The sequence below is a fragment of the Camelus bactrianus genome, chromosome 16 (assembly GCF_048773025.1).
Source record: "Camelus bactrianus isolate YW-2024 breed Bactrian camel chromosome 16, ASM4877302v1, whole genome shotgun sequence".
Lineage (NCBI taxonomy): Eukaryota > Metazoa > Chordata > Mammalia > Artiodactyla > Camelidae > Camelus > Camelus bactrianus.
Window position 1 is genome coordinate 13,623,879 of NC_133554.1, and position 27,203 is coordinate 13,651,081.

A 27,203-nucleotide genomic window follows, 5' to 3' on the forward strand; every position below is an offset into this window, starting at 1 on the left:
ATTCATATATTTAGCATCTGTTGTCAATACGACAATATAAGCTGATGGCTATTGGGAGTCACAGACAGTTTGCATTTACTTTGATTTATGTTTAAACGGCTTATTTCAGAAAACCTGGCCCAACAGACACAAACTGTGAAAGAGCCCACATTTAGACTAAGTCCCTTTTTAATTTTTTTCCTACTCTGCATTTCCTTAGGCACAGCATCCATGGGTCCATGGGGCTCGAGTCCCTCATTGTCACTCTTTCCCCACGGATGGCACTGTTTCCCCACATGGACACTTGTCTGGACATATTCAGTATAAAAGACAACCAGGGAACCCTGTGCAGCTAGGAAATTCAAATGCAATAATAATGATAACACATACTGTGTACAAAGCTGTATCTGTTTTTTATCACCGTTGAGCAAACCCAGTCCTGTTTCATATGGAGTTTGACAAACAGTAAGCGCTCCCTGAACGTTAACTAACCTTTTCCTAAGTCTCTTCGTTCTTCAGTCTCTAGTCCCTCTCAAGAGTGATATGTAATCTGCCCAGTAGTTTTGCTCCTTTTCTCTGCAAGTATATTATTAAAAGTTGAGCAAAGATAGCACCCGCTTCAGCCACATAATGGCTCCTTGCGCCAAGGATAGCACATTGGTTGATTCTCACTGGCACAAAAGCTGACACATTTAGTCTATTTCATTCTGTATCACAGCCAGGCTCTCTTGTAGGATTGAACCTAATTTTGAAACAGTAATAATCTGTAATCACTAGTTGTTTTCATGTTTTGTAGATGAGTTTTGTTGCTACAGTGTCTTGTACCTAATCAAATTGATCCTCCAGGTCTTATAGCTGCTTATACCACATAGTTTTGAAGCTATCACATGTTATTTAAAAGTAGTGTCTGGGATGTATTTCTTCTTCTTTTTTTTTTTCTCCCAACATTTGGAGGGAGGTCAGACATCTTTGACCTCATTTCTTTTACTTTAATTTTGTGTTTATTTATCACCAATTGTTTCCTGTTGGATTGTATAGCTGGAAAAATGGTTTCTACCTGGTAGGATTCTGCTCACAAAGGGAAACACAGAGAGGCAATTTATCAATCTAACATATTAACAAATAATTGGTCTTGAATTTTTTTCGCCTGATGTCTTGGTGAGCCACCAAGGTCATGTAGCTTTACTTGGTCTGAATTTATCAGTCTGTAAACGTAGGGATTATAATAATACATCTTCCCTATTTGTTGACTCCATTCTGTTCTAGAATTGTTATATATTTTTATTTTTTAAGATCTTGTGATTCATGAAAATATTGGTGTTGTATCAGCTCTTATTGCATGTTGGTACTTTGATTTTTGTTCTTACATCCACTGTTGCTTTTTATTAGTAATAACACGGAAAACTTTTTCTTTTTTTTCACTAGTTTTCCTTTCCTTTATAACATAAATATTTAATTACATAAAAATGTTCTTCTGTCCAAACTATGTTAAGATTTTCAGTCCTTTGAAAAACTGGTTATAGTGAATTTTCCATATATTACTCAACATTAGAGATCTGCCTGCCAAATGATCCCAGGTGTGGAATTGCAGCAGGTAATTTCCTGAGCTGTATGGTACAGATGATTTTCTGTGTTAGAAGATGCTATCGGCTCACCTGGCCTCTTAGTGACAGAGAAATCCTTTGTTTATTCATTTAGTAGGCAGATTAACCCTAATGAATATTGGCTTCCTGGAAATAGATACAGGTGACAATGGCAAAGTGAGGAGTGGGGAGAAGTAAGACAAATTCCCTTTTCTTTCTTCACTTATAAATAATGGTGGCTTTCATTGGAGAATGTTTTAAATAGAAAAGGAATGCAAAATATTTTAGTTTGAAAGCTAGATTTAAATAATCAACCTTTAATTTTTAGTTTTGAACATGTGTATATGTATCTTCTTTTGAGAAGAACTTAAGATTTTCTAACTTTGGCAAACAAGTTAAAAACTTTGTCTTTGCCATTAGAGTTAAGTGAAAATATTTAATTAAGTACTTCATGCTGGTTTGGACAGAACAAGTCATTTGAACAGGAAAATGCAACTCTAACATGTCCTCACACTCAGTTTAAATTCTGTGACTTGAAAAAGTGTGTCATTCATCAGCCTCTCCCAGCACAGGAAGGAAAAGGCACTGTACTGTGTTCATTTCTAGAGTGTGTTCTTACTGCTTCAGTGACGTATTTATTTGTTTTCTCAGGAGCAAAGATGAAGGACTAGTATAGCCATTAGAAGATTATTCATAGAATTATACTATAAATTATAAGAAGTTTGTAAAATTAAGCTATTTAAAATTCTTTGCTTCGTTATAACTTTGAATGATATTGGCAAAAATCATTTTTATGAATATAATTCTGGGTATTTGATGTAATTTTCAACAATGTATGATGAAATGACATGTGTGTGATTGCAGCTCTTAAGATTTGCTTACTGAAGGAAGGAGCGTTTTACAACATTTTTCTGTGAATGGTTTTGGAGATACATTATTCCCAAGACATGAATGTATAGACACAGATGTGAAAATCTCTTAACGTTCTACCAAACTTTTCCAGATCTTACAGCTATAATTTATTCTGCACTCTCCAAAGACTCCCCAAATGTCTTCTTTACATAACTTTATTCATTGGAGGAAAAGTTAAAATTCTTCCCCTCCACATGCTAAACGTTGAAGATAGGCTTTTTCATGATGCATTTTGTAGTTGACTATAAAAGCTCCAGAATTTCAAGGGAGAAGTGAAAAAGCAGAGTTTATCTTTCTCTGAAGATTTAAAATTTATGATTTTTCCTAGCTATAGTGTTGCTATTCTGCTTGAATTGTGTTATGGAGAGTTCTGAATAATGTGAGATATATATGTATCGGAGGCAGTAATAAATTCTGAATGAATCTTTTGGTTTTTACTTAAGATTACTTTATCCTTAAAACTAATGTTTCTATAACCTCTGACCGATTGCAGAAGATCCAAAGTACTTCTAAGGGTGAGAATTTTTCCTGGCCTCGTGTGAGTAGTTTAATTCATTCCAATTGCGTGGTACAGTATGGCATGTGATGGGAGCACATCAGAGGTATATTTGCATTTACATATCACCTTGCCAAAATATGATGCAATCCTTTACTGACTTGTCCAAAACACTGGAAAAGGAGAAAGCAATGTATATGTGTCATATTATCTTCACAGGAACCACTGCCTGTGTTAACTGGATTCTCCTTTCCTTTCAGTGGAAAACCAAAGGACAACAGTCATTATATGATTTTGTATTTTAAGTATTTTCATAATCCAACATAAATTGGCCCACCCAAGGATTATGTCTGTCTTATAAAGATGTGTTTACATAGTCATTGGGTGAAAGATTGCAGAAGTTGAACCACTAGTTTTGAAAGTTGAGCCAGACCAGGAAAAATCAGGATACAATTTGGCACTTATGGAGACGAAATGATTTCCTTTTTAGCTGCTGATTTCTACTGGGAAATGTATCCTTGGACTGAAAATTGCATCCGGAAAAATGTTTATGTAGTGTTTTTCAAATGACTGATTATTCTTCTAACCTTTAACATGAACTGTGTCTAATTTTGGTCTCTTTTAACTCTTTCATGACTAGGGGATTTTTCTCTTTGTGGGAAAAATACTAGTAACAAACGTATTTTTACTACTTTGAATACAGAAATGTCTTACATGATGACAGTGACAGAAAATATGTTAAGATTTCTTCTTGAGTTATTTTTCTCAGCAGTTAGTACAATGTCCTAAGTCGTCCACCCTTTTTCACAAGTTTTTAATTTTTAAAATATGTCAGATCTTTAGAGAATAGTTTGTCTTCTTGAGCAGGTCCGTTTCCCCGTCTTACTGCATCGCCACCTGCACATGAGAAGTAGAAGCTTCTTGACATTTTTGTGGGTAATATTTGACCCATAGGGTCTTCCCAAAGATTGGTACCAGCTATATTCTTTTTCTTTTACATTTGGTGACTTTTCTGGCTAAATGATTGTCCATCCTAAATGACACAAGTCTCTGTTCCCTGCTATCGCTACTTTTGGACCTAAATTAACAAAAGCCTTACCACCAAATCATTGCAAGTGACCAAGGTAGAGGGAAGGGGACACTGGAGGTCTCACACTGGTCACTTCTGCTCACAACTCATGGGTTAGAACTGGGCCGTCCAGTGCAATAGCCACGAGCACCATTTGATTAACGAGATTTAAATGAGTGAAAATTAATTAAAGTTTGTTTTTCAGTCCCTCGGTTGCACTAGCCACATTGTACGTCTACCATATTGGACAACACAAAGTCTAGGACATTTCCATCATCACAGAAAGGTCTGTTTGAGACTCCTGGACTAATCTCCCATTAGTCTTCTCCATCTTTAAGGCGATGTGGAGGTACAAGCCCAGAGGTGGGAAAGAAGCAAATTTTACTGAACTGCAATCATGTCTTAACACCATTGGTAAACTATATGCTTGCAAATACTCCTGAGATGCTCTGTATCTTTTTCCTCCTGTTTCTTTCTTTTTTTTTTTTTTTTTTTGTGGGAGGGTGGGTTAAAATATCTGGAGGGTGATCTAAATACATATATCCATGCACATATACTTACGTATACTGCTTCTTGCTGCATGAGAAAGAAAAGAAGCATACAGTTGACACTAACATTTTTGCCAAGGGGGAGGCCTTATGGTAGACATCCCTTTGAAAGAAGAATCTGTGCTGCATTCGTGTGGCTCTGGAGAAGATATTCAGGAAAGAAACACCACAATTCCCATTGAGCTCAGAAAATGTGATTAAGGAATTTGAATGTAATTACCCAAAGTTTGGCTTTTCTTTTAAGGAACCCATTCATTTTAGAGTTTCCTTGATACTGTAAATCTGACAACCAAATCTGGGTTGTTTTTGGAAGACTTCCACCAGGAATGGTGTCAGTCAGGGATGAGCACATAAAAAGGAAGCCCAGGCAGCAGAGACAGCCCGAGCAATATGCTGTTTTGACGTGATTTGATCTGTGGCTGATATACAGAGGGGTGTTTAGTGGAACGTGCAGAATTTTGTTCCAGATTTGTGTCTTCTAATGATTGGCATATAAGCTAATTTAAATGAAAAGTGTGACAACAGTAAATAGACATTTGGGTAAATCACACTGCAGTTATTTCCGAACACAGTAATAATCATAGATTTGGAAAGGTTTCAGAGACCAAGTTCTTTTTACCCAGAGATGATGGATTAGAATGTGACAAGTGATGAGAAACCTTGAGTCCTTCTCTGTCCTAAATGGTTTGACGGCTGTGTAAAGTCCCCAGAAAGCACGTAACCCAGCAGAGTTTGTGACAGAAACTGTTAACCGTCCTTTCTTTGGTGTTTCTGCACTATCTTGTCAAACATCTGGAAATCGGCATCTTTGTCATCTCACAACATGATTTTGCATTTACATCATCGTGCAAGTTGGTAAAAGTTGAGGTTTGTTTCCTCCCTTTCTTTCTTTCTTTCTTTCTTTCTTTCTTTCTTTCTTTCTTTCTTTCTTTCTTTCTTTCTTTCTTTCTTTCTTTCTTTTTCTTTCTTCCTTTCTTCCTTTCTTCCTTTCTTCCTTTCTTTTCTTTCTTTCTTTCAAAAAAAACATCAGCAACTTTTGGTCTGTCACAAGGTCAAGTGATGATTAGTGATGCCGTCTCTCCTAAACACATGTTTAGCCCAGAAAAGTTAAATCAGTTTCCAAAAATTTGGTAACCATTAGTGTGCTTCCTAAGTCACTTCCGGATGTCAGGCCTTAGGTGGGGCGGGGGGTGGGGACGACGGGGCTATATTGAGTTCCCTGCAGTTTTTTACCAAAGGGACTTAATTTGGCAGCTGATCCAGCCAGGGAAACACTCACGCAAGGGCAGAGCTAGACAGGAAACACTTCTGAAAGTGCTGTTTTGATAGAGGATCATGAGATCAGGCAAAGAGCTGTGAACTTTCTCCGCAGCCCAGGCAGTGTGGCACTAGTCTAGCCACCTGAGGGTATGGAGTAAGAAAGGAAATGAAAGGAGGAAGACCATTATCACTTGCATGCAGTTTTCTTTTCTCAAAAGAGGAATGCTAAAGATGATGAAACGCTTTGAAGCAGAGGAACATAACTGATGAAGTTTGTTGTTGTTAACTGTTTTTTTGGTTTTGCTTCAACATTCCGCTGTTACCGTTTCACCTTTACATTTTTAACATGATTGTTAGCTCAGCTACAAGAACTTACCTCATCACTCCCAGCCATCCCTTTATAGCTCTGAGAAGAGCTGTCTTCCAAGGAAAACACTGCATTGAGCAAAGGTTGTACTTTGGGGAGACGGACGTTTTTTAATGATAAGGTTTGACAACTTGCTCTGGTTGCCATGTGTCTCCCAGGCCTGCCGGTGGGTGGGTGTCTGTCAGGAATGAGAATGTATCTGAGAGGGGCTGCTCTATAGCAGGCAGACTTGATGTTCAACTTCCAAGGCTTTGAGCCTCCTCACAGCACAGAAGAGCTAGGAGGGGCTTTGCATGACGTCGAGGACACCCCGAGGTCCCATGCCGGGGTCCCGTGCCGGGCCGGGCAGAGCCTCAGTTATAGAGCAGTTGTTGGACACCTTTCGCTCTCCCGTGGACTTCCCCATGTTCTTCTGTGGCCATATTTAGAAACTACAACTTGATTTCTTTCTACAGAAGCCATTTTTGTGTGTAAGGCAGACTTGTGCATTTCTCACAGCAGATCATTAAGCTGCATCTGGCTTAATTACAACATTTAAAAGAAAAATCTAATCCGTATCGGTACTTAACAAAGCCTGCCGATGCTTCCCTCTAGAGCACGGGTGATCTTGGTCTGTTGTCGTTCGTCAAGGCCATGTTGATTCCACAGCATTAGCACCCTGCCTCTGCTTCTGTGGCTCAGACAGCTGGCAGGTCCCCAGGAGCAGATGGATGATGCCCTCACGGCATCTGCCCAGTTGTTCTAATCACATATTTGGCAGACAGCTCAGAGACCCCCATTCAACTTCACTAAGTTTACACGACTAATTCTAAATTTACTGTAAATACTTTTTTTCTCTAAAGCTCTTTAAAATTTTTTTTATTACCTAATAATCATCGTGTAAGTATCCCTCTCAATTCTAACTTCCAGAGCGCCTTAAAAACCAACAAGTAATGACTGCACCCAACTACGTTCCCAGTTCCTACTGTATAGCACAGGGAACTATATTCAATATTTTGTAGTAACCTGTACTGTAAAAGAATATGAAAACAAATATATGTATGTAAATGTATGACTGGACTATTATGCTGTACCCCAGAAATTGACACAACATTGTAAACTGACTACATTTCAAATTTTAAAAAAAAATGGTAAAGGGGGGAGGGTACAGCTTAAAGTGGTAGAGCGCATGCTTAACATGCACGAGGTCCTGGGTTCAATTCCCAGTACCTCCTCTAAAAAAAAAAAAAAGTAAATAAGTAAATAAACCTAATTACTTCCCTCCCTCAACAAAAATAAGTAAATAAAATTTTTTAAAAATGATTAAAAAAAACCCCAACAAATAAAATATCTTAACAGTTAACTATGAGAAATGAATCTGTACAATTTCCTTATTATCACTGATTCTCTTATATCCAAAAGGATAATCAGTAGACCCCAAGGGGCCATCCCCCCAACCCACCACCATTCCTCAGACTGACCGCTGAACTGATTCTTACTCACCCCTTACTTCAGCAGCGTCCATTATTGGTCCCGCAAATGTTGGTCTCTCTGACCCTGTCGCTTCCCCCAGTTTATCCTGTGTAACGCTGATAGAAACTTCTTCTTCACATACTGCTTTTATCATGTCACTCTGGTTTCCAAGAACCTTTGATTGCCTCCATTTTGTAGTATGAAGTCTAAGGATTTTGGATGAGGATTCAAAATTCGAGCCATACTTCTTGGATATCCCTTCTATACACACCTGCACTCTACTGACATTCTTCTTCTTTTTGGTTCACTTGGGCTCCAACCAGATCAGATCCTAGAGCAATAAAAAGCCAACAAAGTTGGAACAGCAGTAGGTCTTGGCTCCTGGCCAGGCATGTTGCCTTTACTGCCACACAGCGTCATGTGCCCGGCTCAGTGTCACCTATGATTTCTTTCCAGAGTCCATGCCGACCTCCCTTCGTCGTAGGCAGGCAGGTATAAAGCAGGTCTTCGGTGTGTCGTTAGAATAAAGTTAGCATCTGTTTTGGAAGCCATGGACGCAACTCTTGGCTTGCTAATTTGCATGCCACCCTGTAGTCTGCTTTTGTATCTCAGGGGTGATTTCATATCTAAGATTATCTGCTAGGGTCCTGGAGGTGTTTGCCACCATCTGGATCAGTCTTCCTCTGAAAAGTGAATTTTCTCTGTTTTGCATGAATCCTGTTAGCTCTTCAGCCCGTTAATGCTCTCAGAAAAGTTGTTTGTAATAATTTAATACTACCTTGAGTATACGCTGCAGCATCCATTTAATACATTCAGGAAAGATGTAAACCACATTTTACAGATGAAGAAACTGAGACTCAGGGTATTAGGTGCTTTGGCCAAGGTGAGTCAGTGGTGGACGCAGAACTGTGGCCCACATTTCCTTGCTTGTAGTCTACTCTTCTCTTCACTTTTCTCTCTTCTAAGTGGTGTTTTTTCAGCATTTGACTCATGCGTGAAATCTATAGTTGTATAAGATGTTTGGAATCCTAGGTTCTAGAGTAAATTCTGCTGCTAACCAGGTCTGCTGACTTCCATCTAGTCCATTTAATCTTTTTCTCAGATTATTTCTAAGATCCTTTTCAGTGAAAAAAAATACAATGAGTTCATAATTTTATAACTCTAATTCCATTTAAGCAAACTAACATTCGTATTATAGATATTTGAGAGTTGTCACCTGGAATTTTTTTGTTTTATTTCCTAAGCGCATCACCGAAACAAGAGGTGAGAAGGGGAGTTTCTGACTTTGTTTTAACAATTTTAATTTATCGCCTGTCCCTCTGCCTTGGTCGTACTAGGTTTTGAATTAGGTAGCGAAATCAGTAAGTTGGGGGTACAAATTTCAATGCATTAAGCAAACTCATCATCTACCTTCCATCGCTGAAACAAAACTATCTTCCAGTCTCTTACAATGAAGTGTGAACAATCTGCGTTTGAGATTTTGAAGTAAGTCCTAGGCCTTGGAGTCCCATCGCACCTTCACTGACTTATTATTTCTACATAAAGGCCTTTCTTCCTTGAGGCCTGTGAGCCCCCAGGCCTTTTCAGCATAGTGTTCTGCACGTCTCTGTTTTTCTTTCCCTGGGAGTGCTGATTAGTGACTTGCGGTGTGGATTCTGATTTATCGCAGACCAGAGCTGCCCCTTAGGGGCTGAGCAGAAACACTCACGAAGGAGCCCTGATTAAAAAGAGTGGTAATGAAGACAAATGTTTCAGAGGGAGTTGAGAGAAAACCAGGCCTTGGCATTCCCCACAGCTCCTCTGAGCTTTTGTGAAGGAGGTAGTGGTAGCCAAAGGAAATATTTCTCCTTTGTTGTTTATTTCTTATGGCACTGGAAGCATTTTTCTTTTCCTCCTGGGTGTTCTAATTCTCACTTGTTAACTGCTTTTCATGCAGGGTTGCAATTAACCCCTGGCAGATTCCTCACCACGTTCCCCTTATAGCCACTCCTTCCCCTTATAGCCACTCCTTCCCCAAAGACGTTTTTCATGCTTCGACCTAGAACCATTTTAAAATTCTTCAGACTTGACACATTTGCCTAATTTCTTAGATCATTAAATCACGCTTCTGGTTTTTTGATCCAGTGATTTTTACCAAATTTGATGGTAGGTGCATGTATTCACCTTCCCTTCGTGTTTTTACAAGCCACAGTGCCAGTAGAAAGAACAGATTTCTACTCACTTGGTAATTTTAATTGTAACTAGGTCAGAAGTTCCAAACCTAGTGTTATGTCCATGACTGAAGACATCATTCCAAAGTACTTGAGTCTAAGTGGAAACGTTGCAAGTAAGTGTCATCAATGATCCAGGTCTCCAGTTATCCAGCGAATCAGTGGTCTTACCATCTTTGGTGATGTGAGCTATAATCCACTGCCTGATCAAACCCAACCACAATTCTGTTTCTTTTCAGAAGATTCCCTAATATTGGTATTCATGGTAAGGATGTAGACTGTTTGCAACAGACTTACACAGTGAGTCTCTGAACTACGTTGAATGGCCAAGATGCCATTAACAGAGCATGTAGGGAGGGAGAAAGATGAAGTTCCATGCATGCCAGGGACTGTTCTGGTGGGCAAGAGCAAACACTGTGCACGTACCCGGCTAGTGTGCTGCATTCTTTGTTCAATGCTGAGCAGGCAAGATGGAGAGAAGGGAAGACAGAAAATAAAGCATACAGCCCAAGCCCTGCCTCTATCAGTAAGAAGCTCCTTGGAACATCCACATGGGTTAACAGCGAAATCTTAAAGAATTCAAGCAAAGTTCAGAAAATGCCCCCACCCCTGATTGATCTGACCCTACTGAAAGCTTTGATTTCCAGAGGCAGGTAGTGGTTTCTGATCCAATCAAGTGGGTTCCTGTTGTGGGGGAGAAAGTCTCAGGGTGCCTAGAGAACCTTGTCATATATCCAAGGTTAAAGGAAAATTCAAATCAAACCCAGTCAGATGAACAAAGCTGATGAAAAGATAGACTCATTTGTGTGAGAGGAGCCTTTAAAGTTAGCCTTCTGGCCTTTCTACTTCTGTCTGAAGGCAAGACAAAAACAAAGAAAAAAAAAACAACAGCAGAAACAAACTCTGAGCTTAGTGGTTCTCAGACAGAAGGGAGAATTCGCAGTCATCCCATTCTGATGAACAGCGAGATTAAAGACCAACATTAAAGATTAAAGAGCGCTCATTGAGAGAAGACTTGGGTAAAACCTTTCGCACTTAGGTTGTTTCTATTGAGGTTTAGCCCCTCTGAACTCTTCCCCAACTGTAAAGGCGAGGTCAAGGGCTGAGTCTAGGCTAAATGATGTCAAGTGCAAGGGCTGTTAAGGAAAGGCCAGAAACTGCTGCAGCTCATCTGGCAACAGACGAAGATTTAGGCTGCTGGAGTAATTGCCAAGTTCGTAGGATTACTTCAGGAGCATGCTCCGGGGTAGTAGAATTCCATGCAAAATTTAAGCCATTTGACATTGCTTCCATGTTAACTGGGGAAGAAAGACTCTTTCAGGAATTTCCGAGACTGAACCAAATTCCCCCTCAAGTACTGATGGACTCTTCCTGGCCTTAAACATTGGCATATGGCTCTTTATTTTTCCTGGCTTCGAACAGGCATATTAAGATTTCATGGATATCTGAATCTCTCTTTGAGTATCTGGGAACACATCAGAGAAACCAGATAGAAAAGAGGGAAAAGGAAATAGGTTATTTCCTTAGCCTTTTGAAGCAAATGAATTGAAAGGGGGCTTTCTGTGATGTTCATTGGCCCACAACTGCCTGGAATCTCCAAAAACACCGTCTTTTGTTCCTTATTGTGTCATCTTTAACAAAGCGTTTCACAGACACGTTTAGCACAGTTTTTACGTATATATTCTCAGGATTCATGGGAACTGAGCTGGAGAGACTGAAGCATTGGAAGACTTATTAAACTGATTTGAGGGGGGAGGGTATAGCTCAGTGGTAGAGTACTTGCCTAGCATGCACAAGGTCCTGGGTTCAATCCTCAGCACCTCCATTAAAATAAAAAGTAAATACAACCTAATTACCTACACCCCCCACACAAAAAAGTATACAGTGCTGTATGTCAACTGTATCTCAATACAACTAGAAGGGAATTTTTTTAAATTAAAAAAGTAATTAAAAAATAATTTGAAATTGAGGTATATACTAATGAAGGAAAAGGGGAGGTAGAGTTTGCCTGATTTGGAAGGTAAATATTTTGCTGTTAATCTGCTTCCGTCTGGTATGGCCCGTCAGTATGGTTTGATAGGAGTCAAGTTCAGAACAAATATAAGAGCAGTTTACACACATTTCTCCAAAAGATGGACAGAGGAAATACAACTTCACAGTGGAAGAATAAGATAATAATAATAGTGAACATCTATTGAGTTTTGAAAATATGTGCTAGTCACTACTCGATACTTCGTGAGCATTATCTCATTTAATCTCCATTTTATAAATTAGGAAATGGAGGTTTTGGCAGAATTAATTCAGCTGATGGGCTGCTGCAGTCAGGACTCCAAAGCAGGCCTGTTCAACTCCAAAGCCCTCGCTCTTTAAACCATCCCCCCGTCTGACCTCAGTCAGTCGGTCCATTTACGTAATGTGAGGGTTGGACTGTGCAATTTCTAGATTCTGTTGGTTCTTGAATTTTAGAAAAGTATCTTCGAGTCGGGAGAACTTTGCTGTGGTGAAACATTTAGAGAGAAGCTGAAGGAGTGATTGTAATGACATTTCATGTTAATGACACCTAACCTCGAGTGAGCCCACACTGTACACCCAGGCACCATGCAATTAAATTACAAACAGATCAATTAATCCTCCAAACAGTCCTTTTGACGTATGTTTATTGTCCCTAAGAAAGATCGTAATTATTCATAAAGAGCCACATCAAAGATGTAAAAGACAGTTGTTTAGATTTGAAATGGCTTTAGTTATAATAGTATACCATTGTGGCTATTAAAAGTAATAAAAATTGGAGTCAGGAAGAAACAAGTTTTTTAAAGTAATATTTCTACAGATTAGTACTCTGTACTTTTAAACAGGTTTTTCTTACATAATACATTTTTAAAATTTAGTAACAGTGCCATGTTTTTGTCACAATATGAATTCATGTTATCAGACTTCTCTCTTGAAAATAGTCCCAAATTAAAGGTAAGAGGTTTCCAGGAGCTTAAAGTTTCTGGCGTCTGACTTAGGAGACTATCAAGACTGAGACAGTGCGAACACCTGACCTGTGGGTCAAGTCGTACGTCTCATATTGACATGATGAGGTATTTGGTACTTTTCTTCATTGCAACGGATGATTATAAATACGGAGTTGTTTCTTAATAGCTGGTACTTTTTGTCACTTAGCCCTAATTCGTTCAATTCAAGGACATACTCTGTCAGTACTGGGGAGTTAGTTTAAGGATGGCTTTGCTGCAGTAATCAGATTACATTAGTGTCAGGTGCCCACTAATTATGAAGAAATTTGTATCTGCATTAGGTAAATGTCATTTCACCGCAGTAGCCTGAAATGAGCTTTTCATTCCTTTAGTTAGCCTACCACCTCGTTGTAAGTATCACAAGCAAGCTATTGACCAAATTCAGGCCCAAGTCCTTTAGCAGGAGGAGCTAGCAGACGGTCAGTACTTCCAGAGATCCAAAGAGAAATGCCCAGCTCCCTTTTTCACCTGATCAGCTAACTTGTCACCAAGAAGTCCTGTGTATTCACTCTAGCAGGGCTTTGCAGACTCTTATCACCACCTGTTTATGTACAGCTCACAGGTTCAGAATGGTTTTCACAGTCTTAAATGGTAGGGAAAAGAATCAAAAGAGAATAATATTCTATTAAGCCTGAAAATTATATGATATTCAGGTTTTAGTGGCCATAAGTCAAGTTTTAATGAAACACAGCCACATTCATTCATATATTGTCTGTGGCTACTTTCTCCTCACTCTGATCACAGAGTTGCAGAGTTGTAACAGAAAATATGGCCTAAAGATATTCCTTTCTGGCTCATTACAGAAAGCGTTTGTTGACCACTGATTATAAGCTCAAGTCCACATTCCTTCCTAGCGGGACATGCAAGACCCCGATGCCTCTCCAGCTTCACCGTCTGTCCTCTCCTTCTCTCTGATAAGCATCCTGAGCCCTAACCATGCTGAACTACTGAAACCTCTTAGGCTCCACCATGCTTTCTATGTGTCTAAGTATTTTTCCATGTTATTCCCTCTACATGAAACCACTCCTTTCCATCTTGGGAAATTTCTCTTTGTCTTCCAGTCTTTTACCTTAAGCATCCTCTGCAAGCCTAACATCCTGCGCTCTGTTTCCACCTTGAACTCTTTCACTAGACAGGAAGCTTTGGGAAGACAGAGATTGTCTCTTGTTCCTCTTTGTATCCCAAGAACAGGTTTCTCAACCTAAGCACAATTGGCATTTTGGCTAATTCTTTGTTGTGGGGCTGTCCTGTGCATTACAGGAGCTTTAGCGGTACCCCCAGCCTCTATCCATTACATACTAATAGCTTCCACCCATCATGACAATCGAAAATGTCTCCAAACATCACCAGATGTCCCCTGGTGGACAAAACTGTCCCCATTGGAGAACCACTGTCCTAGAACCTTGCAGTCAGTAGCTCATAACAGGTACTGGATGATGTTGAATTATGAATTAAAAGACTTGGGGGAGAGGGTATGGTTAGGGGTAGAGCATGTGCTTAGCATGCACGAGGTCATGGGTTCAATCCCCAGTGCCTCCATCAAAATAAATAAAACTAATTACCCCTCCCCCCCAAAAAAACCCAAAACAAAACAAAACAAAAAAAGACTTGATTCACATTGAATTTTACACTTCAAATGGATGATTTGTATGATGTGCTAATTATTTATGAAGAAGGCTCTTTTTTAATAAAAAGGTTTGGTTTACTAATAGCTATCATTAGTGGCATTATTATTGTGGGTTTTTTGTTTGTTTGTTTGTTTGTTTATTTTGTCTTCCACAATAGTTGCCAGTGTAACTGATGGTGTCACATGCTAGGTGAGTTGATGCCAAATATACATTATCTTGTTTAATACTGACTTCAAGCCTGGGAACTTGACCTGAGTTTTGCTTCTTTCTTTTTTGGTAAATGCAGACAAAACGATTCGGTAACGTGCTGAAGAGTCATTTAACTAGTGGGAGTGTAGGAAGGGATACAGGACTTAACTCCTGACTGGTTTCAAAACCTGTGTTCATATCACTTGACCACGTTGCTTCCATAAGCCAGTTATTAAGCAGAGGAAGCTGATCTTCTTGGTTAGGTGAACATGCATGTACCTACCAAAGATAGTATGTGTACATTGCAGATGTGAGCAGTTTCTGAATAATGGGAGCATTATTTTTGTTCAAAATGCTAAACACTGGGTTTCTCATGGGTACAACAGCCTATACACTCTATGGACAATGGTGCGTTTTGTTTTGTTGTAGTTGTAGTTGCTTTGGTTTGTTGGTTTTCTCTGAACCCACCAAGGGGCCACTTTTTTTCTTGCATGTCTTTAGATCCTGAAGTGATGTGGAGTCTCTCTGAAACATCATAAAAATCTAATTTTCAGCCTAAAAAAATTGGTAGGTGGCATTATCAGTTCTGCCTTTCACTTTGCCTTGGAGCAATGGCACTAAAGCAAATGTGACCTATAAGACAGGCCGTCTTTAGAAGGGAAGAGTACAGCAGAACGTTCTGTGGTGATGGGAACGTGCTAGATCTGTGCGGTCCAATGTGAGAGCCACGTGGAGCTCTTAAGCACTGCAAACGTGATGGATGTAACTAAGGAGCTGAATTTTAAATTTAATTTTGATGAATTGAAATTTAAATAGCCATTTGGGTCTAGTGGCTATCAAATTGGACAGCACAGCTTTAGAAGTCTTAGCTTTGATAAAACCACAGACCTAAGCTTAACCCCAGCAAATATCTTAGAAGTCAGAGACCCCAGTTTCAGATTGAATAAAGAGACCTTAGTTTTAGACTGAATAAATTACCAGTGTTGAATACACGCGGAGAGTGTAGAAATACATACTTTAACCGTGCAATTGAAAAGTTTACTGTTAGACCACAGCGGTAGGGGGTGCACTTGAAGTGTGACTTCAACATTTATGAGCATTATTTTAGTGAGTAATTTTGCATTTTTCTGTTGATTTGATTGTTACAGTGATGAAATAAATTATCCATTTAGGGGCAATGTTGAGACATTAAGAAGTAAAATGGATAATGTGGTGTGTTTGTTTTAGGTATTTAAGAATTATTGTTGGAGTAAGAGACTTGCTTTGTTGAAATTCTAGAATTTTTTACTGTAATATTTGCTTTTTGGCTCTTGGTCCAATGACAGCTGTATTTAGGAATTCAGCAGGAAACTAACAGAATTTTTCTTCTTTGGGTATATTGCTGAGTATTTTCAGAAGATGTAATGTTTTGGAATATTCTTCTTGTACTCATAATATTTTAATTATGATGATGGTAATAAAAATGTTAAGTTGTAATATTTTCACCAGCAATACATTCATAAAAAGGAGAAAAACACTGTATTTCAAATGCCATCCTAAATTAGCTGTAATCTTTGGCAAGTTGTATTGAAATTCATTTTATGCTTTTGCTTGTTGTGTTCATTACATCTATTTGATCTAGGAGGAAAGAACTCAGTTATACTGGAGACAGAGATGAATTTTATTCTTGGACTTTCAAGAGTTAACATTTTATGCATATTTATTTTGCCCCAGCACTTACCTTATATTAATTGCTAGTGATTGAAGTTTTGAAATATAGACGCATTCTTCACTTGATATTAGCCAAAAGGCCAGAACGTGATGGATGCATTCTTAAAGATTATCCATTATTCTCCTTAGAATGATAGATGATGTAATCCAAAAATTTGGAAGACTTAAAATAAGTTGAAAGATATTTTTTCCCCTTCCCCATTTGCCTAACTTGCTCCTTCTAAGGAAGTGTGATGAATTTAAAGATGTCTGTGATCTGACTGAAAGAGGTTCACAAACACCGTTTCCATATTTGTGGTTTTGGTGTTTCCTCTTACACATGTGTCTTCCTTCTTCAGTTTCTCACTCCCTCCGCGGAGAGAGAATTGGCCGCACTTTTTGTGCTCTGTGCGTGTATCAGATGGGCTCGGGGCGGGGGCGGTGGGGGGAGCTTTGTCTATAGCAGAAACCATCAAGTCCAGGAGTCGGTGAGCCAATTAAGCAACTCCCTTCAAAGGACTCCTTGTGTGAACTGCTTATCAGAAAAGATGCAAATGCTATTATTGATGGTTTCCTAGATATCAGACAGGCAGCATAGCTCTGTGTGATGAAAAGCCACCATGCTCCATGCTCCAAGGGGCATAAAAAATCAAAAAGGTGTGCTCTCTGACCCTCAGGACCTTGGAATTCAGGTGATAAAAATCAAACTCTAGTGACCACAGTCCAAGCCAGATCAAGTCCTCTTAGAGTACAAAGAAGGGAAAGATTAGTTCTAACTGGGGTGATCAGAGAAAGCTGGGTGGGGGGAAAAATGCCATTTGAGCTAAAATGTGAGAAATAGGGAGAATTTTGATAGGTGAAGATTCAGGAAAGAGGCTCCTATTGACCAGAAACCCAAGGCACCAAGGCAGACACATACTGAGTAATTTAAAAACAAAGTGAAATCTGCTTTGAATTTATAGGAAGGGATACGTGAAGGGAAGTTGGGAAGCGCCAACCATCTCGGGAAGTTAGGACCAGACTATGAAAGGAAAGTGCTGGTGGAGGGGTTGGAACAGAGGGCAAGTAACAGAAGGTTTTTAAAGTGGTGCGTGATGCGTTTAGGAAGATTATTCCTGTTCCTATTGGCAGCAGGGTTGAATAGATGGGGTACAGACTGAAGAGAAGTAACCCCGTTACGTGGTTATCACAGTCAGACATTTACCTGGTAGTCACACGAACAGAGGCTTGATTTGTAAAGCCACATAAAAGTTGCTAATCTTTCCCTTTTTTTCACCCCTTGGAGAAATAGCACTCTGGCAATTGGCCATCTTAGCATAGCCTTTGGATCATTTTGGAATGCAAAATAAAGAGAGAGAGAGACAGAGAAACAAAAGGGTACTTTCATTAAAAAGTCAGTGAAAAGCTTCTAGTTTGTGATTTTTAAATTAATTAAATAGGTAGGCAGTTCTTACATAAAATGTTTGTGTCAGTTCTTTTCCTTATTAAGCGACCGTATGACCCTGGGTCCATTACGGATTGTAATGTAGTGATTTGATAGTGCATGATTTTAAGATGCATTTTGTCCCAATCTGCAGTGTCCTGACAAATGTTAAGTAAGCAAAAAGCATGCCTCCCCATGCCCTGTGTTCATCTGAGTGATCTTTTTTTTTTTTTTCAAAAGTATAATACTGAAATGGTGCAGGCATGAAGCCAAGTGAGAGACCACTGCCACCACTGTTGCTTTTCATGATCAGTACTATGGCTTCTTTGCTTCACTGTGCTTCACCTGTACAAGTGCACTGGGCTGGTTCATCTAGACAAGGCAGTGAGCATTCATCCCCCTCTAGCCTGAGTCCTTACCCTGGTATATAAATATTATGTGCTTCCACCAGAGCCCTTAACATTTGTGTACGGTTTTAAGGATGGCCAGTAATAAACAGGTTGAAGCACCTATGTTTTAGATTTTGACCTTATTGGAAGTTCCCGTTGAACAATTATACTGAGATGCTTAAGTTCTTCAAAGTTAGTCGAGGGTTATGATTTATAAAAAGGGTGTATTTTTAACCCCCATTTCTTCCTTCACTTCCTCCTTTCCACCTTACACGGATCTTCTCTCATTGTTAATATTCGTCACATGTGAGATTCTCTTGCTTAATTCCTAAAAATGAGCTACCATTTATCGTTAAGGTTCTTGGCTAAGTGCTCTATACATGTTATTTCATTTAATCTTCACAACAATTCTATGAGAGAGTTATCATTATTCCAATTTTAGAGATGAGGAGACGGTTAATAACTCAGAGAGGTTAATAACTTGCCCAAGAATACAGAGGTAGTCACTGGCGGAGCCGAATTGAAAACCCGATCTGTACGACTGAAACTGTCGCCTTAACCGCTACACTTCCTTGACCCCTGTGCCTTCCCTGGTGCCCGATGATGTGAGCCCAGTTTTGGTAATGGAGGAACCCTGGTCCAAAGTGGATGTTTGCACAGAGGAGTCATAGAGTTTTAAGAATGGAAGGGTGTGTGGAGGTCATCAGCCTTCATGTAAAACAAAAGTCCTGTGTATCTGAGACATGCTCTCTAAATTAACTAGATTCATGTAGCTCCTGTGTAGTAATAGTTAGTACTAGTAACAACATCTTAAGGGGAGGAAGGGGGTAGTTTATCATCAGAAAAAAAAATTTGATTTTGGGATGGAGGCGAAGGCATTCAGCGTGGAATAACGTACTTGAAGGATCTCTGCCTTTTCATGTACTGTGTCTGATTTGATGACATCTGGAATTTGCTTCAAAATAATGCAGGAAGAGGGAAGTGGATGTGGATGGGGCAGGATTGGCCATGGTTTGATGGTTGTCGGGTTGTGTGATGGATGCTTGTGTTTATTATATTGTTCTGTCTATTTTGGTGTATGTTCAAAATTCCCCATGATAAAATGTTTTAAAATTTTTATTTGAAAGCACTGTTTTCATGATTTTGTAGTGGTTAGATTATGTATATGTTTTCTTTCTTTCTTTCTTTTTTTAAATTTTATTTTAATCAACCGAAGTCCACAGTTTACATTTGGGTTCATTTTTGATGTTGTACATTCTATGGCTTTTGACAAATACATAATGACATGTAGCCACGACTTGTATATGTTTTCTTTATCCAAAATTCTCTTGGATGTTTTAGTCAAAAGAAGCATTTTTCCCCCTAGCATTTCTTCCCTCTTAGACTCTCCTTTGCGTTTTTTTCTGATTAGTTGTTAAAGAAAGAACTCAGCTTTTCCAGTGCTGAAAGTGAAGTTAACTGTCAGCTGCCTATATGGCTGCAGTGTTGGGATAATTTATCTAATTTCTCTTATGAGTAACTTCTCTTTGACATTAGTTTTGAACTCAGAGACTTGCTTGCATTGTTCTTGTTAGTAAAAAAAAAAAAAATCGCTAGGATGTACTTAGTAATTGGAGTCAGCTGCACTTAAAACTGTTCGGCCAGACTGTTATTTTAGCCTTCACTAGTAGGGTTTTTAACACCAGTTTGACCTTACTTTGAAACATTCTCAAAATACCATACTTTAATATCGATTTATATACTTTCATACTAAGGCAGGGCAGGGTCCCTGGGGAAAAAAATAATGAAAACTCTTATTTCCCACAAATACAAGAATAAAGGTAGATTTTTTTTCTGCTTTTGTTTTTTGAAAGAAAAATAGAGAAAGATTTTGGGTGAAGTTTTCCTTTGGTTTGGTTTGGGCATAATGCTTGCAAATGCATTCTAAATATACAAGTGACAGAAAGATACAGGATGCCTGCAAATCAAGGGGGCTGATTTTCTTGGCCAGTGTGCTTGAGGATGGAGACTAAATCCTCAATTCGTAGCACCGAATAGATGCTCAATGAAGATGTTTCTGAATGCGAAATACTAAATTCCCATGACTCTATGCCAGTTATATTTTAGGCAAGTAAAGTGCAAATTTTATATACATTTTCTGAAAGTAAGTTCTGCGTTTTTGTTGGTTCCACAGGAGGACGGTTTTCTGATTGCTTTCTTCTCTTTGCTTTTTGCCATTGTCCCTATTTTTTTTAGCCCCCCGTAAACTCCCATCCAGTGGAATATCAGAGGCGAAGTAAATTTAGGAGTGTAGATGCTGTTTTTCAAAGTCGATTGAAAGGGTTATAGTAGTCTCAGGACTGAAGTTCTTTCTCTGAGGACACAACTGTCAGCAAATCCATATAAGGCAACTGGACTGCCTCCCATCTCCTGAGAGCTTTCTACGCGTTATGTCTCGATACCGTGATAGATCCAGTGCCTGTGAAGACCTGGAACGTTCCAGACAATAACTCAGACTTGTTTTCTTATGCTATATATAGGAATTGAGCGAGTGTTTCACAATGAAATATCCCTGCAGGCACTCTCCATCTCCTGGTGGTGCAGAACCCTGAGCCATTCAGTAAACAGTCCTTTTTAAGTTTCAGATTCTTTCTTTCAGCTGTTTTGTTACCTTTCTGAAATATTTGGCCCAATAATTTTCATCAAATAATAAAATCTGTGAAAGATTAAAATTTTCTATTGCTTGATCCTCAGTAGCTTTAAAAAAAAAAAAAAAGGATCCTTTAACCAACACAGCATTTCTCTGCGTGTTCTTGAGCTTAAGTTCTTGGACTTTTAACTTGGCTTTTATTAACCCTTTATTTTCTTGACTTCTCTGAGTCAACGATTAGAATTGTTTCTGAGTTGCTGAGGACGCGAAAGGTTAAAGATAATTTCTTAGTAAGTTGATTTACATCAAAGAAAAATTCCTTCATGTAGATTAACTGTAATCATGATACTAGTGAGATTTCCAGACCAGGCTCGTGACAGCATTTGGAGTACGTCCTCTGTGGCTCTAAACTTGTCTGCCTCACCACCGTAAGGTTTAAAACCTAAAAATATAAAAGTGTTTAAATTTTTCTTTCTCCTTCCTTATCAGAAATATTCATTTAGACCCTAACAACTGTTAGAACAAGATAACAACTCCAGGCCAGCTGTCAAATGTTTACCATTATCAAAACTCTCCCTGGAGGGAGATGCAACTTTGGCTCGCCTCACCGGCAGTAATTTAATTTTTCCTTCATTCTGACTCGGAAATGGCAGCATTTTTCAAAGCTTCCTCCCACTGATGGCTGAAATTTTCCTTGTGAAATGATTTCCACCAGTCTTGAATCTTTCTTGTTTCTGCCGTCTTCACCTTTGCTGATGGTTCTGCAACTCATCACCAGCTATGCAAACTGACAGTTCACATCCTGGGGCAGCAGCGGGGTCTGGCCTGCAGAAAGGAGCAGCCTGACCAAATTTACGCTCACAAGATCTCTTAATTCACAAAAGCATTTGCTCTAGTTCCTGTTCTCTGCTGCAGGGGCTATGGAGAGGCAGTGGGGGTGGGGGCAGGACCACTGGGAGAATGTTCTGAAGAGAAGAGAGGCTCTCTTCACACTCTACTGAGTACACAGACTTTGGAGATGAAAAACAGACGGAGGGAGGCATTTCCAACCATCTTGCTGATCGCGGGAGTTCATTGAACTGTACAGCGTAGCACCAGACCCTCATGTCATTTAATGTTCCTTCTTAAAACTGTCCTTAAATGTTCAGCGCAAATATCCCTCCCCCTCTGACTTCAGTTGACAAAGAAAATAAAAATAAGCAAGGAAGAAACAGCTAAATATTGCAACGAGAATGACAAGCAGTAGCTTTTTTTTTTTTTGTCTCTGAAGAGTTCTGTTCAATACGAAAAGTCCTCTTAACCAGAGTGGACAGAGGAAGTTTTAGGTTTGGTCTGAACTTCATGAACACAACAGATTTCATCTTTTTTCTTCCCTCACAAATTTCCACCCCAGCTACTTGTTTGCCAAAACTGCCAGACCTTCCCTGGCTGCTTCGAAGATACCCTTGGAATTCGAGGTTCCCTTTTGTCCTCTTCCCTGCAGCCCCTCGACACTCATCCCTCTCCGCCCAGTCTCCCCAAGACAGACAGCCAGTACATCACTGCTCCGTAGCACAAGATCCCTCGTGTACTTGTGAACCAGTTTGGGTCAGTCTGAAAATTGCTTTTGAACACGGATTGTTTATAATGACTGACCTCAGAGGCATATTTCGACATACTCCCTCCCCAGCCGTCTGAGACAACCTCATCAGCATGGTAGGTTGTTTTCGGGGCTTTGAGTTTGGGACTAAAATTATTAGAGCGAAAATGATAGAATCCTGAGCTTAGAAATGCAGGTTTGAGTTCTAGGCTTCGCACTTTTACTGTGTTTTTCCATTTCTTTCCTTGTAACACTCATGATCCCAGTAAAACGCTGGTAACACCATCAGGTCCCTAATTCGGATCCCACTAATTCAGAATGTTTGATGATGTGGATGGAAGTTGATCTTGGAACTATCTGGGAGTGAAGTTTGTTATGCAGACTGGTATCTTAAGTAATTTTCCGGAGCACATTCACTTACTGAAGAAAACAAAAACATTTCCAGTGTTTTCTTCTACTTGTACAGTTAGTTGTGTCCAACATACCTCATTACAGAGGTCTCTTGTATCAAAGCAGACCCAACAGACTTCTACCTCTCAGCAAGTATTCTTCTTAAGTAGCACTCACCTGTTTCCCGGTCTGAGACAAGCCATTTCCTGAATCGTCTGAATTAGAAGTAGTTTAATATCCTCAGCGATGCTCTGGGAGTACATAGTTGAGCTGAAAAGTTGGTCGGGGATGCAAATACCAATACAAGATCGTATGTGCTAAATCCCCAGAAGAAGCATGGTTAAAAATTAAGTGCTATAGGAATTTTAGATCCGTAGAGATATTTGGAAGGTTCTTTGAAAACAGCACATATATATGCTATTTTCAAAGAACCTTCCAAATATATATATATATATATATAAAAATAAAAACACATAGAAGTTTTAAAAAATTAATTCCAGAACTTGGCATAGTCTCTGCTGCATAAAATGTTCAGTTGATCTATATGAAACCTCCCTGTGTTTTGGAGTCAATGACTTTTACTTGGTGTAGCCATTTTTTTTTAATACCTATCTTTTATTGAGTACTTACTACATACCAAACAGTTTGTGCCAGATACAGTTCCAAACTCTGTTTTAAGCTATTCATGGAGGGTTCAAAACCTCCGATGCTCTGATGGCCAGGTTTCAGCCCAGGCGGGGGAGTGACCTGCGTCTGAGGTTCCGTGGCTACTCGTTCCATGTTGCTGTTGCAAAAATGTGGGCTTGGGATTGCCAGACCTTCCATTTAGTCAAGAGAGACAGGAAATTCACGTTTTTATGGATATTTCCTGATTTTTAAACCGGTACAGGCCAAATAAAAGTTTGTGACTTTTGCATTATACGCTCAGGCCCGTTTGATCTTCACAGCATCCCTACGAGATAGGGATAATTATTTGTACTTGCCCACTTCCAACACAGCTAATAAGTTACAAGAGTAGGGTTCTACCCCGGGTCTGTCTCACTCCCCACACGGCGGTGTTAATGTGCTCTTTCCTCTCTCCGCTCGACGCGTGGGACGGGTGCTGGGGATGGTTTGGGCAGGAAAGTTCTGTTTGGTTAAAGCCAGGCCCTTAACACAATGATCACATCCTGTCGTCCTGAACCATGGAGCGTCATCATCCAGAGAACAGTTCCATATGGCTTTAAGGGGAATCACTTACCACATGAAGTTGCCGGTGACTGTAAATATCAAACAAAAGCTCTGTTGCCTTTGCTGCAGATTTATTATTTCAACCTCATGGTCCTTCTAGAAAAGCTACACAAGTACTCTTAACTCGTCTGTAGAGGCCTTCATTTCACAAAGAGTGGCCACGTATTACCGGCAGTTTTACAAGGCGTGACCTTGCCGGAGACAGAGGAGGAACCAGCTGTTCCCAGGACCTACGAAATATTTAAACACTTTTGTTAAAATTCTGAAATGAACTTGGGGGCCTGAAGGAGTTAACACACCTCCCCAAACCTGCCTTCAGCTGGTAAGATCAGGCCCATTATTATTATTATATACAGCTGTAAAAAGCTGGTTACATAGCATAAATTGCATCGAAGCACTTAGGCCACAAGATTACTCAAGAAGAATTGTATTGCTTGTTCAGTCATATATTTTGATCTTTATTGCTAGTAGTTTATTCTCATGAGAGACGGGGATTAGCCTTGCTTTTAATGTAAAAAGTGTATCTATGAGGGTAAAAATATAAAATGAAAATAGATTTTTAATGGCAACTTTGGTTCTTAGCATTAATTTTACATGCCTTTTTCATTCTGAACTTTTAAACAGTTTTGAGAAACATATGAGAGATTTGTGAACAGGGGCAAGAGAGGGTCAAATGTATCAAATCCTTGGATTCCAGCAAATGTAGGATTTGTGGAAGAACGGAGAAGCACACATGTGTTGGGAATGTAAATTAAAATAAAACCTCTGCGGAGACTTGGAGAAGCGAGCGTACCACATTGTGGCAAATGTCCGGGGCGTTTGTCTCCTGAAGAAATTAAGCAAATATTGAAATAAACATTAATTTTTATCAGTCTGCATTTTTCCCCTTCTCTGGATGAAAGTGTTTCAGGAAAAATCATAAAAGAATCTATGGTAGCTCAGAGAGGTTAAACTCAACAGTTGTTTTCTTTGAAGTCCCTGGCCATGAGGTTAATTGCCAAAACTGCTTGTGGAAAAGGTGGTAACAATTTAACAAGACTGTACAACTGCAGAGACTTAGATGAATATCAGGTGTTTGCAGATGTTTTTTTGCCTAACAGGAAAGGGGGTGGGGAGGAGAGGAGGCGCGGAATGAGAAACAGGGGAAGAGAGAGGCCTGAATAAAGTCCCAGCTAAACAGCCAATAATTCTTTGTTTGCTTAGCCAATCATCCTGTAATTGGCCGGGAGGTTAATAGGCGTCTATCGATTGGTCAGGAGGAGTGCTTACTGCGGCGCTTTTTACTGTACGCGTCCAGGCAGGAGGCTGCCGTTCCCGGAGCCCTCGTTCCCGCTCCGTAGGGCCATCCCTGCTCTGATTTATGAAACCCGACCAGGTGGCTCTTGGCCGTTTATGTTTTAAGTGTTGCCCTCTGGGTCTTTGCTGCTTATGGGTCAGCGTGCCCTTTCTCATCGTTTGTTGTGGTCATTTGAATACGTAAGCTTATTTACAACGCATCGAAGTAGGAATACATTAAAAATAATACCACCGGGGCGGGCTTCGGGGGGGGGGTATAGCTCAGCGCTAGGGCACATGCTTAGTTAGCATGCAGGAGGTCCTGAGTTCAATCCCCAGTACCTCCATTTAAATAAATAAATAAATTTACAACGTAATTACTCCCCCCCAAATTAAAAATAAATAATAACCAGCACCCACTTGGACTAAAAAATGGGAATAATCATGTGAGCTGTGGGATGGAGCCCTCCCTGCCCTAGAAATAGAAATTCTGCTTCCCGTATAGAGTTCCCAGGAGACCAGGAGATAAAATAATGCAGTCCTTTTTTTTTCTGCCTTGGACAGACGGGTTTCTCAACTCTCCCCATTCACTTGCCCTAATTGATTATGCTTGGATATGCTTTTGTATAACTTCTTAGTGGCAGCTATTTGAGCGTTAAGGAAACTGAGGCCGTGTGTAACACGCCTTTCACCATCCAGGCTGCCCCCTGGAGTTCGTGACAGGGCTCTTCTGTCTTAACCCATCCTGACCTAGTCCTGACCCGAGCATTACTAATGAGGTACTTACCTCATCGTTTCAGTTCTCACTTGCTTAACTTGACTATAAATCCTTCTGCTGCTCGAGATCTTGGTTCTCCACCCTTGCTCAAACCTCCGTTTGTAGTTCAGAGTTCCCTGGGAGCCCGGTTGAAGGGGAGTAAATCCCCACTGATGATAAAGCCCCGAGCCACAGATTTCGGTGTAGCCACGTCTAGACAAGTGGTTTCACCTGCACTGCCAGCTTGTCACTTAGGGCTGTGATGACCACAGCCACTACTTCCGCCTGTTTCTCCTACTGCTTTAATTTTACTACTAATATTTAAAAAAATACAAAACACGTTAAGGACTTCTGCAAATCCTCCCCTTGTTACTAACAATCTCCATCATTCAACATCCATATTTTGAATGACTGCCCTATCCCGGGATCTCTTGCAAGTACTGTGGATAAAGACGACAGGCCACAGCTCCATGCTGCCCGCTTGCGCCCTTGCAAATGTGGCGGATGTTGCTAAAACCCAGCAAAGGGTGGCAGCCACCAACCCCACGAAGTGACCCGGTACAAGAAGGGTGAGGATGCTCTGTATGCGCACGGACAGTGGTGTTATGACAGGGAGCAGAGGCGGTGGTAGGTAGACTAAGTCGATTTGCCCCCAAAAAAGCTAAGTCTACAAAGAAGATGGTTTTGAAGTTTGAATATGTTGAGCCCAACTGCAGGACTCAGAGAATGTTGACCAGTAAAAGACAGAAGCATCTTGAACTGGGAGGAGATAAGAGAGGGGACCAAGCGATCCAGTTCCAAGCTTCATGTTTCATTTTACTATGAAGAGTGTAAAATCTTGATGTTATGTTTAAAAACAAAAAAGACCACAATTATACCAACTGTGCAGATTCCTGGTCATTTTCCTTATGGAGAGAAAGGTGCCCTCTGGTTTGGTGGGTCTACCTCCCTCTGCAAAGCAGAGAAAGATATGATCGCCCCGCCTGTGGCAGGAGACTTGCAGACAGCCTTCCAGAGATTTTTTTTTTTCCTGTAAGCTAACCTCTTCTTATTGAACTTTGTTATTTGTGCTGTCTTGGCATTGCAGGAGAGAATGCCTTTCTTTCTTCCTTCTTTTAAACATTTTCTTCTG

The 27,203-nt window shown here is 40.0% G+C and overlaps 1 protein-coding gene across 21 annotated transcripts in view; it reads left to right on the top strand.

The window, feature by feature from the left end:
* Window positions 1-27,203, top strand: part of BCAS3 (BCAS3 microtubule associated cell migration factor) — a 482,829-nt gene that overhangs the window by 270,900 nt on the left and 184,726 nt on the right. The gene's annotated exons all lie outside the window — the stretch shown is intronic.